This window comes from Tenrec ecaudatus, chromosome 13 (assembly GCF_050624435.1).
Source record: "Tenrec ecaudatus isolate mTenEca1 chromosome 13, mTenEca1.hap1, whole genome shotgun sequence".
Classification (NCBI taxonomy): domain Eukaryota; kingdom Metazoa; phylum Chordata; class Mammalia; order Afrosoricida; family Tenrecidae; genus Tenrec; species Tenrec ecaudatus.
In genome coordinates this window covers 64089600-64106326 of record NC_134542.1, presented here as the reverse complement: position 1 = coordinate 64106326, position 16727 = coordinate 64089600, and the positions used below count along the sequence as shown (strand labels likewise).

General features: G+C 49.0%; 1 protein-coding gene across 3 annotated transcripts in view; it reads right to left on the bottom strand.

Moving 5' to 3' along the window:
- Nucleotides 1–16727, bottom strand: part of WIPF1 (WAS/WASL interacting protein family member 1) — a 131222-nt gene that overhangs the window by 74896 nt on the left and 39599 nt on the right. Inside the window, exons 1-2 of one of the 3 annotated variants that reach the window (XM_075529001.1) lie at nt 4238–4357; nt 3266–3688 (exon numbers count right to left, since the gene is read on the bottom strand). The exons of 1 other annotated variant lie outside the window; for it this stretch is intronic. The gene's annotated coding sequence lies outside the window, so the exon portion shown is untranslated. Of the gene's footprint in view, nt 1–3265; nt 3689–4237; nt 4385–16727 lie in introns of those variants that run through there. One more of the 3 variants, XM_075529002.1, reaches the window with a different exon arrangement.

Genomic DNA, 16727 nt, shown 5'->3' with positions numbered 1-16727 from the left:
CAAATTGCCAACCTTGCAGTTGGGAGTTTGGCACTTTACAATGTGCCCCACCTATTCCAAGCACAGACATAAAAACCAAACCAAATGTCCTGCCATCGGTTCTATTCGGACTTAGATTAACCCTGTCGACAGAGTGGAACTGCCCCATAGGACTTCTGAGAGGACAGATCTTTAGGAAGGCGGCCAGTCTCATCTTTCCCTGTGGAGCAGCTGGGGGCTTGGACCACTATGGTTGGCAGCCCCCCTTGACCCCACTGTGCCACCACAGGCCCCTCTGGGGTTCAGTGAGCTGCCCCAGGACAGGGCTTCACTGCAAGGATCCATCTCTTCCTAGTTTGTCCTTTCCCACAAAGAACTTTCTGTTTCCTGGGTGAGGGAGTGAGTTAAAAAACAATGTAACCTGTCATTTTCTGATGCTTTTTTTTTTTTTTGCATGTGTGTGGGGACATTTAGAAGTTTTTATTAAAAATAAAACCAAAACATACAAACAAACCCAGCACCCACTCTTTTTTTTCCAGCACCCACTCTTAAGCGGATAAGGAAACTGAAACTGGCAAGGTGACCACTCAGTCAGCATAGACATATTTTCTCCAATGGAATGCCCCAGAGTATGCATTAGCGGGAATGCTATTTTTAAAATCATTTTATTGGGGGCTTGTACAGCTCTGACCACATTTCATACATACATCTATTGTGTCAAGAACACTTGTACATTTGTTGCAATCATCATTTTCAAGACATTTTCTTTCTACTTGAACCCTTGGTCTCAGCTCATTGTTCTCCCTCCCTCATGAACCCTTGATAATTTATCATTTTTCTTCATGTCTCACACTGATCCGTCTCCCTTCATCCACTTTTCTGTTGTCCATCCCCCTGGGAGGGGGTTATATGTAGCTCTTTGTGATAGGCTCCCCTTTTCTCCCCCACCTTCCCGTTCCCCTCCTGGTGTCACTACTCTCTTTATTGGTCCTGAGGGGTCTATCTGTCCTGGGGGAATGTTATTTTCTTTAGAAGAGCAGAAGCTCCAGAGAATGACCCTGCCAGGCTGTCCCTACCATGTCCTACCAGAAAAGCCCTGTCCTCTAGACACCTGCCCTGATCGCCCCTCCTAACTAACCCCACTGCTCTGGCTGGATTTCATGGGACAAAGGCCCACACCCCCTTGGGGCTCTTAGTATCCAGAGGTGAAGTGACAACACTTTGCTGGAGGTATTCCTGGCTCTGCAACCTGAGGTATCTTTTGGGCTGTACGTTTGGAGGGAGAATGCTAGAGCTAGACATCCTTCCGAGCTCCTGGGCAGAGAACAGATCTGGTTTTAGTCAACAGAAGCAAGAAAAATGCTTCCTGAAGTGTATGCACCCTCCAAGCAGCTATAAATCAGGAAATGAGTAAAACGCATTACCCCCAAATTATTTCTTATTCTCTTCTGCACCCATCAGTTCTCCCCAAATGCGTATAGACTTGAAAATGACTGCAGTACCGTGTAGCACTTCCAAGTCAAGATCGAGTGGTACTGTGAAACACAGGCTCTCCCCAAGGATGTGGATCACAGGAGGTAAGTGGCTCCACGCGGCTGATCTGGACGTTAGAACCTGCATAGCCGTACTTTCAAACAAACAAACTCCAGTTCTCATTGCTTCTTAGTGTGGTAACAATATTAAATATCTTATGCACATGTAAGAACATTACCACTGGGTTTAAAGAACTGGACCTCCAGACTTGAGTCTCATCTCAAGAGATGACCAAGGATGAATTCAGTTAGAAAAACTGCACTTGGCAAAGGCTAGTTTCCCCCCTACTTTTCTGAATGTTTTTGTATGTACCATCTCATGACCCTTCTGAAAACCAGGCCATGCAATCATCTTGGATGCTGACGATATCTGAGTAGCTGGGAGCTATTTCATCAGGGCCCGGGGGACAAGAAGGGCTTACAAGGCCGGTGACACTGCCCTGCTTAGCTAGGGAATGCAGTAATGTGCCCACATCACCCCAGCCCAACAGTCCACCACTTCCCTCCAGACTGAAGGCCACATTCTGTTCCTGCTCTCTCTCAGACTGAACGCAGCGTCCAACTTCGGCAGGCATTCTTTTCTAAAAATCACATGCAAGGGGACGACCCCAGGTGCTCTTCGCCGGCCAGTGAAAGCCACCACCAGCTGCTGTCTGTGCCCTCCTCTGATCCGAGCCACTCCTCGGTTTGGGGGCCGGAGTGCTGAGACTCACCGACATGTGTGTGTCTCCCTGCATCCCTGGCCCAAAGCGAAGTTGCGGAGGTAGAAAGCCAGAGGAAACCCCCACCGCCATCCAGCTGATGCCAACGCACCGCGACCCTCCCTCCAGGCCACCACAGAACTGCCCGTGTGGGTTCTCGAGGCTCTAAGGAACTCCCCAGAGCCACCGGTGGTCTCAAACAGCTGACCTTGCATTTAGCGGCCCCAGGCGTAACCACTAAACCACCGGGGTTCCTGGACTGGGGTGGGAAAGACTGAGTGGCGAGAAGATCAGGGCCCTTTGGAGAGTATTTTAACAAAATAAAGAGCCCTTTTGAGCTAAGAGCAGCACCATTTCTATTTTGCAATCCCGGAACAGCAGAGCTCTCTGACCAATTAGAGTAGAACAAGGCCGAGAGAAGAGCGCCTCCTAGGGGTTGCCCAGCCGTGCAGAGCTGGGGCTCAGCGCAGGCCTGTTGGTCCTCTGCCTCCGGCATGTGCACCAAGGGCTCCAGAGAGCAACAAAGTCCAGTCCCCCTCACCCCCGCACCCCCACGGACACAGGCAGCACTGTCGGAGTGAGGACAGCGCTTTGGAAGCCCCTTGGGCTGAGCATTCCACCTCTGACTCCTCCCTGACTGCCGACTTCCTCTCCGCTTTCTTGCACAACATGGTAGGAAGAAGCCAAAGCAAGAAAGAAAAACAGGGGAAAAGTGGCCATCTCAGGCCATAACCAACAAAGGCTTTTCTCTTTCATCACTGCCCGGGTCCTTCTGCATCGCGCAGCCAGGCAGGCCGACAAGCGAGGCTTATCATCCCCCCAACCCCCCCACCCCGCAGTTCTCTCCTTCTGCAGTGCCCACACATTTCTGAGCTCTCTGGATTGGAATGGGGAGACGAAACAAGAGGCCCCAGGTCCTACGCGCTCCCCTCTTCGCTTCTCGCCCTGCAGCTCAGAATGCATGCAGATGTTAGCGCCAAGAAATGAGGACGCTTCCGAAAACACCCACAAAGAACTCAGCAGCCTCGCGAGGTGCCCCTTTCTGGTACTCACCGGCAGTCCAGGAGGGTCGCGAATGCCTTCTCTCTACTTAGATTTGAGCTAACTTCCCCTTCCAGACAGGTCTGACAACAGCCGGCCTAGGACATTGTTTCTTTTACTGGCTGGACGCTCTTTATTAAAATGGTCCCTTCACCGGCCGCCGGATGAATGAATAGCCTTGGACCCTACAGCTGCCTCTGGGATCAACATGCCCAGCCTGTGAGCATCTCTGCGGCTCTTCTCTGGCCGGTTCAGTCTTCCTTTCAGTAGGAAGCGCCTGGCTGAGGACAGAAAGCTCTGGGGCCAGACCTCCTGGCTTCCTCTGTCCTGGCCCTCAGAACCCTGGCTTCGGGGTGGGCAGGGCACTTCCTCATCTTACAGGCGAGCTGCCCACCCCCACTCCCATCTGATGTTCAGAAGAGAAGAAAGGGGCGCCTGCAGAGTAGAAAGGAAGAGGGAGAAGGAGAGCTGAAACCTTACAAAGACACGACAAATGACTTTCACTTGAAACACAAGGCTCATGCGACCAGAGGAGCAGTGCTTATAAACAATGACCCTCTGCATTCAGCGTTGCAGCAAACGTTTCCGCACACACAGTATCCCCTGTGTTTTCTAAGGCCCTTTGAACCCCAGCACACGCGTCTGCACACACAAGTGATTTTGTCCTTTTCCAGATTGATGCGAATCAGCAAAAACAGGAAGAGGCTTCGGTGCATTCATGAAATAAGTTAAGGAGTGTTTGAAGTTTTGTTGTTTTTAAAGACTTAGAAGTTCTGAACAGGGAAACAAGAGGCTCTGAGAATTTCACTTTCACAATCATGGCTCAATGCCTGTTCCTCCAGCAACGTGCGGTTACCAGCTACGCACCGGCTCGCACAGCCAGAGCCGGGAGTCAGAGAAAGTTAAGGAAAGAGGACATTAGGGATCTTAGAACAGCCGTGAAAAGGTTTGGGGGGAGGTGGGAGGGGAGGGTCAAGCACTAACCTGTGTTGGTTTCAATCCACCGAAAAACAAGCACGTTCTCAAGTTCCCTTGCTATCTTCTAGCCCCCGTTTCCTGTCAAGGTTGCGTGTGACATTGCACTTCCTCATTACCCCGTCTTCTATTTGCCTCTAACCGGTCAGAAGCATGTGATAAGATCGCCTCTCTGATGAGTTCATACTGTGGGTGGCCCTGTGTCTGAAGAGATGGCTGTTGTCCTGCAGGGGGCCCCAGGTGCTTTCAGGTGTTCTTCCTGGACAGACAAACTGGAGATAAGCCCGGGAAGAGGGGGGGGGTACCGGCTGCACTTCTGGGCCCACCTGGACACAGAAAGGAGGTCCTGAAGGGGGAGATGGGGCCTGCTCAGCCCCCAGGATCACCCATCCTCCGATGGGGTTTGCACCTGAGGAGTACACCTGGGTCGCTCCTGGCAGAGCTCGGCTTGAGCAAGCTCCCTGCCGCCAGGGCAATCCCTGGAGTTGGGGACTTCGGAGGGGGCGCGATGGCTGGGCTGGTGCTACTCTCCAGAGGTCCCCAGCACCAGCACCTGGTGGCTCCTCTCTGGGGGGCACCGCCAATCAAGTGAGCCACCCATGCCCACACTTCTGCCTCCTGCAGAACAGCGCCACTCCCCCTGAATTTCCTGGCGCAGTCTCAGTTCACATCTACTCTCTCTACCGGGGACCACACGGGCATCCTCATTCTTGATTCCCAAAACAAAGCCACGGCATTTACAGCCTCTCAAGGCTAAAGAACCAGCAGATACTTTCTTCCTGCCGACCTCAAAGTCGGCCAGCCTTTGGGATTCCCCTGAAAGGGCCATATTCCTTCGGGGGTGGGGGGTAGATTCCTGGCAGTATGTGAGCCCCGGGTCTGCCAAGGGCACCAGGGAGATTGCCCCAAGTGCCCCCCTGTGCCCTGGGCAGGTGGGAAGGCTGGAGGACAGCCGGCCTGGGCACAGTGAGAAGCAGCCTGAGGGCACCATTGCTAGCCTGTTTGTCTCTGTCTTCAGCACCTTCCTCTTCCCTTTGATCATCCTAGCCCACAGGGGCCCAACCTACTGGGTTTGAGGGGATGGAGGAAGTGGTGTATTGGGTAAGTGGTGCACTGCAGAGTGCACAAAAACTCTGAGTTTGTTTCATTCAGTCACCCTGGAAGAATTCTCCCTTTCTCTTTTTTAAAAAATGCTTTTTAAGGGAATTTTGGTTTTGTACAAAGTAACTGTAGAGAAGTCCACTGTTCCAAGTTCCGGTAATTCTGCCGTGAAGTTTTCCATGTGGGAACAGAGTAAGGAAATGGGCCCTAAGCATCAGAACTTGGGACCCCGGTCAAACTCTGAAATCTCACCACCCAATTGCGTTTCCGTGAAAACACGTATCCCTGTTTCACCATGTTGACAGCTGACGGCTGGCTTTCTGATGGAACTGTACGGTTCGATTAGCTCGTTGAGTCAAGGTGACCGTCCAAGGCATGGCATTCGCTGTGTAATGAAAACAACGGCAAAGCATTGCCGTCTTTGAGTTCCAAATGGCAGAGAACTTTGGGAAAACAGACGCCTCCACAGACGGTAAGTAACATTGACGCCGCGGGAACGGACTTAGAAGTGTCACCTTCTGGGTCACGCTGCCAGTCGCGTTTTTCTCCTAAACAGTTACACACTGCTTGCTCTGCGTGCAAATGCTGAGGGGCTTGACAAAATGCCCTATGACTTTTCTTTAAAGCCCCTTTCTTGGCCTCCTGTCCATGAGTGTATTTTTCTGGTTGGGTGTTTAAAACATTTTAACAGACTTCGTTTTCTTTAGAATAGCTTCAGGTTCTTAGAAACATTGAGAACATAGCACACAGAGAGTTCTCTTCCATCTCACACCCAGTCTCGCTTATCTTGAACATCTTACATTTGCGTGGGAGGGTTACAATGAGTCAATCAATATTAGACTTTATGTTTAATCCAGGCCTACGGTGTAGCTGCACTTCCTACCTTTTGACCTTTCTTTTCTGTTCGTGGGCCCCGCCCAGCACCTACATAGACGACAGCAGTGTCTCAGTCTCGCCTGGGTTTGTCTGGCCTTCAGAGGTTTGAGGGACACGGGTCCGTTATCTTTCAGACCGTCTCTTAGTTGGGATCTGTCTGAAGACGGGGGTGGAGACCACAGAAGTCAGATCCACCCTGCTCATAGAACTCAACCAGCCGCACCTCCAGCAGCTGGCTCCGTATTAAGGCTCACTCACCTGGGTTTCCTGCCAACGTGGTGGCTGCCAGCCTTTTACTCCGTAAGCTTCCACACTGTCCACTCTTGAAGGAAGCCCTCGCGGCCAGAGTGTATCATTCATTCAAAATTGTTCTTCATAGATTTTTTCTTTTCCCACACTGATTAATTTACTCATTTATGTATATCAGCGTGGCTCCTGGGTACTGGTTTTATACTTTAGATCGAATTCCTATACGATTTATTTTGTCGCTCGCATGATTCCAGCTCTGACGCGGAGAGCTCCTGGTCCCTCTCGCACCTCTCTCAGGGCGTGTGCCTGTGTGCCTCCGTCCCGGCCTGCAAGATGCTCCAGGCGCACCTTGTAGCTGATCTGCCCCTGCAGCCCAGCGTTGTTTCTGTCTTTACAGCAGAGTGAAATAAAGCTATGGGGCCTGAGAAGACTTCTGTTTACCTCCAGTGTTCACAAGCCCATGTGGGGGGGACTTGAACTCACCCCTGTTACAATCATCAAGCATTTGAGATCCAAAGGGCAGCATCTACCCAAGGACAAAGGATTAGAAAAGAAAGATGGAAACAGAAACCCAGCGTGACGCTGCATGGAGGAGCTTGCAATGGATGAGTTGAAAGAAAATGTGTATCAGCCATTGACTAGAACACTGATGCTCTGCTGCGTAAACCTTCACCTGATTCCAAAGTCGCGAAATAGACTCTCATAACACCAAGCGAGGGAAAGGCTACGCTTCCTTGATTCCAAGATGTATGCTGATTTGGATGACTCCTTTCTTTTGCAGCCATAAAATTCCAGGAACCAGAGTGTACGTCTACTGCCGTGTCTTTGCCCCCAGCCCTCACTCCATCCGTTTGGTGGCACACTCGACAATTAACAAGGGTTTGGGAACGGAGGGAGTAATTTTTGTTTGGACTATTGTTCAATGACTTTCACCATTGTTGCTTTCCCCCCACTGAACAAATATTTTGATTAAAGGGGTTTGATGTGCAGTATCTATAGACATGAAGAAACCCCAAGATTTTTAACCACTTCCAAACACATTCTAACTTTACCTCAAACCACAAATTCTCAAGAGACCTAAATATAGCTAAAAGAGATAAGAATATACATTCTTTTCTGCGCTTGCTAGCTGACGTCTTCCCTGTTTACTGCATCACTTTTTCAACACGTCAGGAGTCCAGCTCCAGGGCGGAGGGGCCTCATGTTGAAATTGAGGGTTGAGCTGGGTGGGCATTGAAGGGGGTAAAAGCTTCCTGGTCGGCTGATGCATTAGAAAGGGCTCCAAGCTTCTGCCTTTCCAACCCAGGGAAGCCAACCAAGCGCAGGATCCAGCCATTCCTTCCTTCGTGGCTTGCCTCTTCTCGCCAGCGCATGAACCACTGCTGGCTGCGTTGGGAGCGCCGTGTCACAGACATTTTACCTTCTGATGGACAGAGACGGATTCAACTACCCAACACGAGTGTCTCTCTCACAAAGAGCCAAGACCACAGATAAAAGACCCAACCTTTTCTTCTAGGCAGGCAGGACTGGGCTACTCTGAGCCCTGTGTTCTGTCCCTAATTATCTTGCTAGCATCCAGAAGGGGCTGGAAGAGATGTTGCACTAATTTTTGTACACAGTCATTTAGCAAGCTCTCGCCAAGTGCCAGGCACCTAGCTAAGTGCTTTAGAGGCAGGATTTCATGTAGTTCTCACTACCACTAACCCTGTGGGCTGTGTCCCGGATGGCCATTTCTTTACAGGTAAAGTAACCAAGATGAGGCTAACTCTCCTCCTGGCCAGGGTCCCATGGTAAGTGTGAGGGCAGAATACAAGTCCAGCTCTGTCTGACATCAGAGCCTAATAGTTACGCTTTGCTATGCGAAAAATTACCCACCACAACCCAGAATGCCGTGGTCACTGCCATTCCGACTCATAACAACCGGACCAGACAGAGTAGAACTGCCCCAGGGATTTTCCTAGACCAACTCTTTAGAGGAGAAAGCCTCATCTTTCTTGCACAGAGTGGCTGGTGGTTTCGAACTGCTGACTTTTCAGTTTACAGCCCAACCCGTCACAACCACACCACCAGGGCTCCTCAGCCCAGAAGGGAGCACTCTACCACCTACAGTCCTGCTCCTTCACCTCAAGCAAATCTACGCTGCACGGCGGACAGAGGCAGCGTGCACACTCTCTTCTCCCAATGTGAACCATATTCACCATCAACTGAGCTTTCCAGCCTCTCGAGCAGCTTCTCTGTGAGCCCTGCATACTTGCCTCACTGCCAGTTCTCTCTTATTGTTTCTGGTCATGCTCTCCTACTTTATTCTTCTTATTTTCATATGGTTTACTTTGTTTTTCTTCTGCTGGCTCCTTGAGTTTCAAGCTGAATTACATTTCATTCCTTTAAGTAACGGCCCAAACAAACAAACAAACATACACAAAACCATTCCCATCAAGTCCATTCCAACTCACAGAGACCCACAGGCAGAGCAGAACCATTCCATGATGGCTTCCAAATACAAGACAGAAGCCAAATGCCAGCAGCGTCCCCCGTGAAGGGACTGGCGGGTGCGAATGACCGGCCCTGAGGTTGGCAGCTCATCATCGAATTCAGCACCACCAAAAAACCAACACGTTGCCAACTCACTGCTAGAGAGTCAACCAACTCCGAGTGACCCCACAGCCCCGGCTTTCTGAGACGCTAATGCTACTTATTTGTATTTTTAATTTCATTTCATTTTTCATTTCATTATATTTTCATTTGAATTTAATGCATTATTTTATTTGCTTTTTCATAGTTTCTATTTTATTTAATTCAGTGCTAAGATGTTTAGTATTCATCACTGCTAAATCTTGTTGGATTTTATCTGTTACGTCTTGTATAATGTTTTTTCTTAATATTTAATTCTATACTTTATTAAATGTTACTATTTTTATGTCCACTTCTGTTTTCATTAACATTCACCAGCTTGTTCTTTTGTTTTCATCCTTTATGTGTACTTTGAGATGGAAACAACTGCCAAGGATAGCATTACCAATAGGTTATTATCTTTAATTGATCTGAGAGTCGCTGATTTTATCTGAGGTGTTTACCCTAGTCACCAGGCTCCATGGTGAGGTCATGGTTTAAGCACTCTGTAACTAACCCCAGGGCTGCCAGAGTGAGCCCACCCAGCTGCTCCGCAGGACACAGATCTCTACATCTGCTCCCACCCAGATTCCAGGCTAGAGAACTCTCAGGGGCAGGTCACCTCTGTCTCATGAGCACCTAACCACAACAGCCCACTCAGACTGCTGTCATGTGGTTCATCTTATTCCTGCCTTTTTATTGTACGTTATTCTGTTGTTCCGCCATGTCCTTTCTCTGTTCCCTTGGCTTTTACGAGCTTTTTATTGTGATAGGACTCTCTGCCCCTGACTGTGTGTGTTTACAATCTCAGGTCTTAGAAAGCCTCCCTTCACGTTCTCTAAAGACCATAAATGTGAGCCTTTCTTGGTGAACATCGCAAACTACATGAGAGGACACTGTGAATTGCTAAGGTCAATTCACTGATTTGGGAAATATAAGGGGAGGTTCTTATTAATAAAATTTCTGTAAAACTCACTGCCATTGAGTTGATGCCAACTCATAGTAACCCTATAGGACAAATTTAGAAACCCTGTAGCTTTCCAAGACTGTAACTCTTTACAGGAGTAGAAAGCCCGTCTTTCTCCTGAGGAGCAGCTGTTGGTTTCAAACTGTGGACCTTGCAGATTGAAAGCCAGTGTGTAACCACTACACCACCAGGGCTCCTACCATATTAATAATAACTACTACATATGCATATGAAAATGCATGCACACATTTTGTTTTGTTGTGAAGGGCTGACACTGACAGACACCAGGGGCTATTCTACAAGGCTTCGCTGCCAGATCTCCATTTGCACTCCTTCCTATAGGAGCAGACGGACTGCGGCTCCCAGCAGTCATGTGGTTAAGTGTGGGGTAGAGGGGCTACCAGGAACCCACAGGCTACGACGTTGGGGGAACACGGGCACTTTGGCGCTCTGCAGACCGAGCTTTAGAGGGGATGTTGTCAGAATGGGTTTCCTGCCACCTCACTTCCGGTCACTCAAAGTCCCCATCAGTTGAGGAGCCTGTTGTGGAGCTAGGGGAGAACTCCATAGACAGATCACAAGAATGTAAACACAGTCTCTCAAGAGCTGAGAAATTTAATTGAGAACCATGTGGACAGACAGCCCGGAGGGCTAGATCACCGAGTTTCCTAAGGTATCATTATGGCAACTCAGTAACAAACAAAGACTGACCTTCCCCCTTCTAAAGACAAAGTGGCTTTCATTTCCGTAAAGCTTTGCTTTCAAGGCACTGGGATGGAGTACATTCAGGCTCCTGGGGACCCTGTAAGGCAGGGAGGATAGCCACTACGGCCTCAGAGACGGTGCCGCTGTGGGGAGAGGAAGCTTCCTCTTTCTTCACAGCTGTGGTTTCTACCTGGGGTTCATAGTCCAACCTGTACTCACTACACCACCCGCTCCTTAAGGAAGGGCCAGGGTTGGGGGAATCCTGGCCTGGGCAGGTATAATCTGTGTATGTTTGTAAGAGCTGTCTATGGGTTTGAATGAAGGTTCACATCAAAATTCCCTGTGGGATTTTTTTTTACCAAGAATCTCAAGGGAAGGAGGAGGCTAGGAATAAAGATTCAGGAACTGTGTTACAGTCTGCTGGATTCCCGACTTACAGGATGGAGATTTGGTTTGGAGTTGAAGAAGATATGATAAAATACCTTAAATGAGTGTTTCTGGTCTGACACATTTTAAAAATTAATTTCGTATCAAGCACATTTGAATTTAAGTTAGATATTATTATTCATCATTCTCACATTACAAATGAGGAGCTTCACGTGCTGAAGGGATTTTCAAACAAGTACCAAGTGATAGAACTGGGTTTTGAACTCAAAGTGGCTGACTACAAGACCAGGGTCATTCCCAGTGTCCCCAAGTCGTCTTGCTGCATCTCTGAGAGAAACTCCAACCCATACACAGCACACACGTGTGTGTCGGGAGGGACTGGAGGGCGGCACGCCCTTGGCGCTCGGTGCTCATAACATAGGTCAAACAGTCCAGGTCGACCCTGAAGCAATTGTTTCTGCACTGACTCGGGATATCTGGAGCATCATGTCATGCCAGAGGCTTTCCTCATTAGCAACAATGCAAAAAACCACACACATACGTACATATTCACATATAGTATATCCTGCATCTGCATCCGCAGAGTCCCCAACACGTTAAAAGACTAAGAACGTTCTTCTTGCTGGGGTACCACATACCAGTACATGGCTGATTCCATTGTCACATCATCGAAGTCAGAAACCTTGAGCCCTTTGCCAGTGCCCTGCCCAGGCGGGGCCATCCTTTGGCAGCATGCCAGAACCTGGCATGAGCAGCCAGTTGGCTGGCCCTTTCCAACACAGTACAGCTGAATTCGAAATAACCAGGGCCCTCACGCTCATCTTTGTTGTCGACCAAAACATTAAAATGGAAGGACAAATTCCCTTTTTCATAGAAAGACTAGTTAAGGGGCAGGTAAGAAATCCTTGCCATTTCCTCAGGGTGAGTTCGAAGAATCCTTGCGAATGCCCAAATCCCAAAGAGCAGGCGGTACGAAGACCCCAGACACCTTCGCAAAGCGGCTGCATCTTTCTCTTAGTAGGGAGAAAGACGGGCTTTTCGCCCCTGTAAATGCTTACAGTCTTGGAAAGCCACAAGGGCAGTTCAAGCTGTCCTCTTGGGTCACTGTGAGTGCGCACCGACTCGTGGCAGTGAGTTTGGTTTGGTTTGGTCCTCTTAGGTCCCACAGTTAAGAGACTAGCATAATCCAAGGCAATGTAGATGATTCAAAAGTATACCAAGGGTCTTGGAAAAGCCAATGTGCCCCTCATTATGCAGATTTTCCACGCTGCTCCCGGATTCGTGTTGACCTGCACTCAGACTGCACAGGATCAAGTTTCTTCCACATTTCAGAGCACAAAGAAAAGGGCAGAACTGGCCCATCCTTTCAAGTCACCCCTAAGGTCAAAGACTTGAGGCTCAAAGCACTTCGCTTCCGATCCCAGAGCCAGTACTTACTACTGGTTGGAGTGAATTACTTTAGTCCTTTGGGTTCATCTATAGCAGCGGTTCTCAACCTGCGGGTCGTGACCCCTTTGGGGTCTCCTAAGACCATCTGAAAATACATATTTCCGATGGTCTTAAGAACCAAGACACGGATCCTCTGTCTGTCTCCAGGTGGGTCCTCCCACATGCAGATATACCCACAAAGGAGGACCCGGCATGAAGACTGTTACCCATGTGACACCATGCTTCAAGACAAAATTTCATTTATTTGTAATTAGAAATAAATATTTCACAATATATAATTACATATTTTTGTGTGATTCATCACTATGCTCTAATTATGTTCAATCTATAACAATGAAAATATATCCTGCATAGCAGATATTTACATGGCAATTCTTAGCAGTAGCAAAATGACAGTGATGAAGTAGCAATGACAATAATTCTATGGTTGGGGTCAGCACACCATGAGGACCTGTATGAAAGGGCCGCGGCAGGAGGAAGGTTAAGAACCCCTGCGCTAGAGCGTGGGGCAATTTTAGGAGCATTCAATGTGAAGCTGGAGTCAAAGAGCCTAGTCAGCGCTGTGTGTCTCCAGGTGCGACTCAGCGATGAGTCGGGCAAAGAACTTCATGTTTGAAGGTCCTGAGGGAGGAAAGGAGGATAACAGAGAAGCACAGAAGGGAGCTGCAGGCTCCCCAGTGAGGCCAGGGAAGCCTGGGCCCGGCTGTCTGGGGAAATCCACACGAGCCCCCTGCACCTTTGAGAGGCAGTGGAGTGGGAGAAGTCACGGATTCCATGCGGGAGACGTGGGTTCAATTGCCGACAAATGGCCTTCGTGCACAGTCACCACACACTGTAGTGGTGGCTTGTGCGCTGCTGTGCTACTCAGCAGGTTTCAGCAGAGCCTCCAGAATAGGGCAGAGAGGAAGAAGGGCCTGGCAACTGCCTCCTGACAATCAGCTAAGGAGAATCCTACGGCCCACAAAGGTCCAGCCTCATCCTGTTGTGCAGGACGTCACCATGAGTTGCAGTCAACTGCAGGCAGTTAACATTTTGAGTCAGGGAGGGGGCAGAAGATTTATGTTTCTCAGTCTGCAAGAGTTGAATTATTTTGCTTCTGGTCAAAAGTAAGAAGGAAAGTGAAAGACCTAACATAATATCCACTACTACAATTCGAATGCACTTGCAAGGATAACTTTATACACAGAATTGATCGAAGATCTCGAATAACATGCATTTATTGAACTATGACTCATGGCCAGTTTGCATACAGTGCATTTTAAACCATAGGGGCCGCGTGGGTCAGTAACAACATTAATAGAAGAAGAGGCAGAATAGGAGTTAATGGGATATTACAATCAGCTGATTGTATATACATTTGAGTTTTTAACAGACTCTACTTTGCTTATCACAGGAAAACAACCACCATGAACTGGAGTATTCATTAAAGTATGATGAGGTTTTTCAGTGACTAGATTGCACAGGGTGAAGTCCTCCCAAGTAGATTTGTGATCAAGTTAAAGGAACTCTGGTGGCCTACGAGTTACAAACTGGGGTACGAATCCCAAGGTCAGCAGTTCGAAATCACCTCCCTCTCTTTGGAAGAAAGAGGAGTCCTTCTAGTCTGGTACAGAGTACGGGCTCAGAAACCCACAGGGGCCGTTCTGACCTGTCCTATAGGGTCGCTGTGAGTCAGAATTGATCTGATGGCATCAAGTGAGTTTCCAGCGTGCTACTAAAGACACAGCAACATGTATACATTCAACTTTTTAAAAATCATATTAATTAAAGACAGGGATTTAAGGTTGCAAAGCCAAAGAATTAAAGCAAACGATTACAACAAACCCCTGAGCTATCATTAGTAAACAAGTACCCTTGACTGTCTAAATAAATTCATAGTAACACAGGAGACATCAACCCAACTAGCACCTTGGGGGCACACTTCTAATTGCGTAGTTGCAAACTTTAACTTGCAAAAATCAAACTCTTCAGGCTTGAGGCAGAAAAGGATATAGGAAATAATGTCGCTAGTGATGGCCACCTCCCCCACCCTTCCACACAGCAAGTGCACCCCGGAGCCCCTGGGAAGAGATGTGAGCTACTGTTTGCACCCCACGACTCAGCGCTGTCACGTGCTCCATCGAAAAGCCTTTGAATACACACGTCCTTCAGAGAGGACCGGACACTTCATCTGGTGATCCACCAGGAAAGCCGTGCTCCAGATGGAACTCATGCCTTACCCGGAACTGTTTCCCTTATCCCTTAACTGTCCCCTTGACCTCAGTGACCGGCAAGAGACCAGGTGAGTCTGTATTGATAAGAACTTCGGGGTCCTCGCTGTTTGGACTATGCTGCTGCAGCTGCGGTGACTTGTAAGGCTAAGCCACAAACCATCATGCCGTCTGGGCTGCCCCTCCAGGGGTTGGTTCCCTCCTGACGAGCTCAAGGTAAGGTTTCCATTTGAGCTTCTGTTGGCACTGTGGCAGTAAGCACCTCCGAGAGAGATGTGCTCTCTCTTCTGCCAACCCTGGCCTGCTGAAACCAGCATGCTCCCCACAATCTCCAGCAGTCTACAACATGCCTGGCTCTGCTGGGAGGAAGAGGCTGGGCATCCAGCAGGTGTCTACTGAATAAATAAACGATCACTGCCCCCCAGCAAAGGGGAACAGAAACTGACCTCAGTTTTGAAATCTACCATCCAGCTCCCCATTTTATAAATGGCCTCCTTTGTGCACACCTGAAGCCGAAGGCAGAGTTGCAGAATAAAAACCATTCTGACTCAGAGCCTGTATTGTCCTTCCTGCCCACTGTTTCACAGGTCTGACGCTGACACTGGGGCCAGAAATCCCCCGCCCTCCTTCTACCATCTCCTGTATGTTGAGGTGCTTTCTTGAATGTCCTACCTTCACTGAGTCTTAATGGCGCCCTGACTACTCTTTTTAAAGAGGACGAACTCGCTTCATCTGTTCAATGTTCTTTTTAGCCTTAAGCTTAATGAGCTCACCTACTGACAATATTTTCAACACAGAGACCCTCGTCCAAGTAAGACAGAAGTCAGTGACCCGTGGAAAGTGCTATCACTTTCACAGATGTGAATGCATCCCATCTGTGTTCATTCACACCTGTACTGGGGGCCACTCTTCTGGGTCCGCATCCCCTTCTGCTCTTTTCAGAAAGATGTGCAGTGATAATGTCGATGCAGGGGCTTTCCAGGAGAACTTGTGGGTGGTCACCGCCCGGGTCAGGCGAGATCAGCACTGTGGCAAGCTTTAGTTCACAGGGGCTGGACTGCTGATGTGGCTGGCATCCCATGTGCCAAAGGTGCCACCCCTGCCCCAGGAGCTCGACTTAACCCACAGACCTTGCTTGACCACAGGCTTTCTATGTTACTTGTTGGGATGAAGCCTCGGTGGTCAGAAGAACATATGATTTCCTCACACTGCTCCTCAGAAGAGGTCGGCCCCATGAGCTGCCGCCCTCGACTCACAAACTTCTGACCAAATGAATTAAAAAAGCACCAAACTGGCTCCAAATGGGATTATCAAGGCAGCCATTGAAACACCAGTTGGCTCAGGCCCTAATTTCCTACTCTTCCTGTGTGTGTGCTCTGATTACTCTGCAAATGCTCTTAATCACATGAACGATTAGCATTAGCCATTAACCTAAAATCATTACTCCCATAAATGTTTATGTGTATCAGAACAGTATTCTCTTAGAAAGCAAAACCAAGCCCAGGGTGCTTTTGTATACTCGTCTAACCCAGCCTCACCCTGGAGGCAAGTTGCTTCCACGTTCAAGGTGGCAGCACTGCACTGTGGATGAATGGTGAGCAGCAAGAAGCACACGCCCATCCCAGCCAGCTCCACAGCTGCAGGAGAGGGTGAGGCCCGGCCAGTAAATGCCTGTAAACGGATAGCTCACTCTGCCGTCTTCGAAGACAAAGCAAGCAGAGATGTGGCACATCATGCTGGATTCAGGTGATTCTCAGGGTCAGGTCTCACAAACGCGCACACTGCCCAAGAGATAACTCGCTCCGCCTTGCAGGGCGCGGGCTCCAGCTGTCCTCTGCCACCTAACAGAACAACTCAAACTCCGAGACCCTGAGCAATCGCCCACATGAATTTTGCAGGCCGGTATTTCGGAAAGGCACAGTGTCCCAGCCCTTCCCTGTTCCCA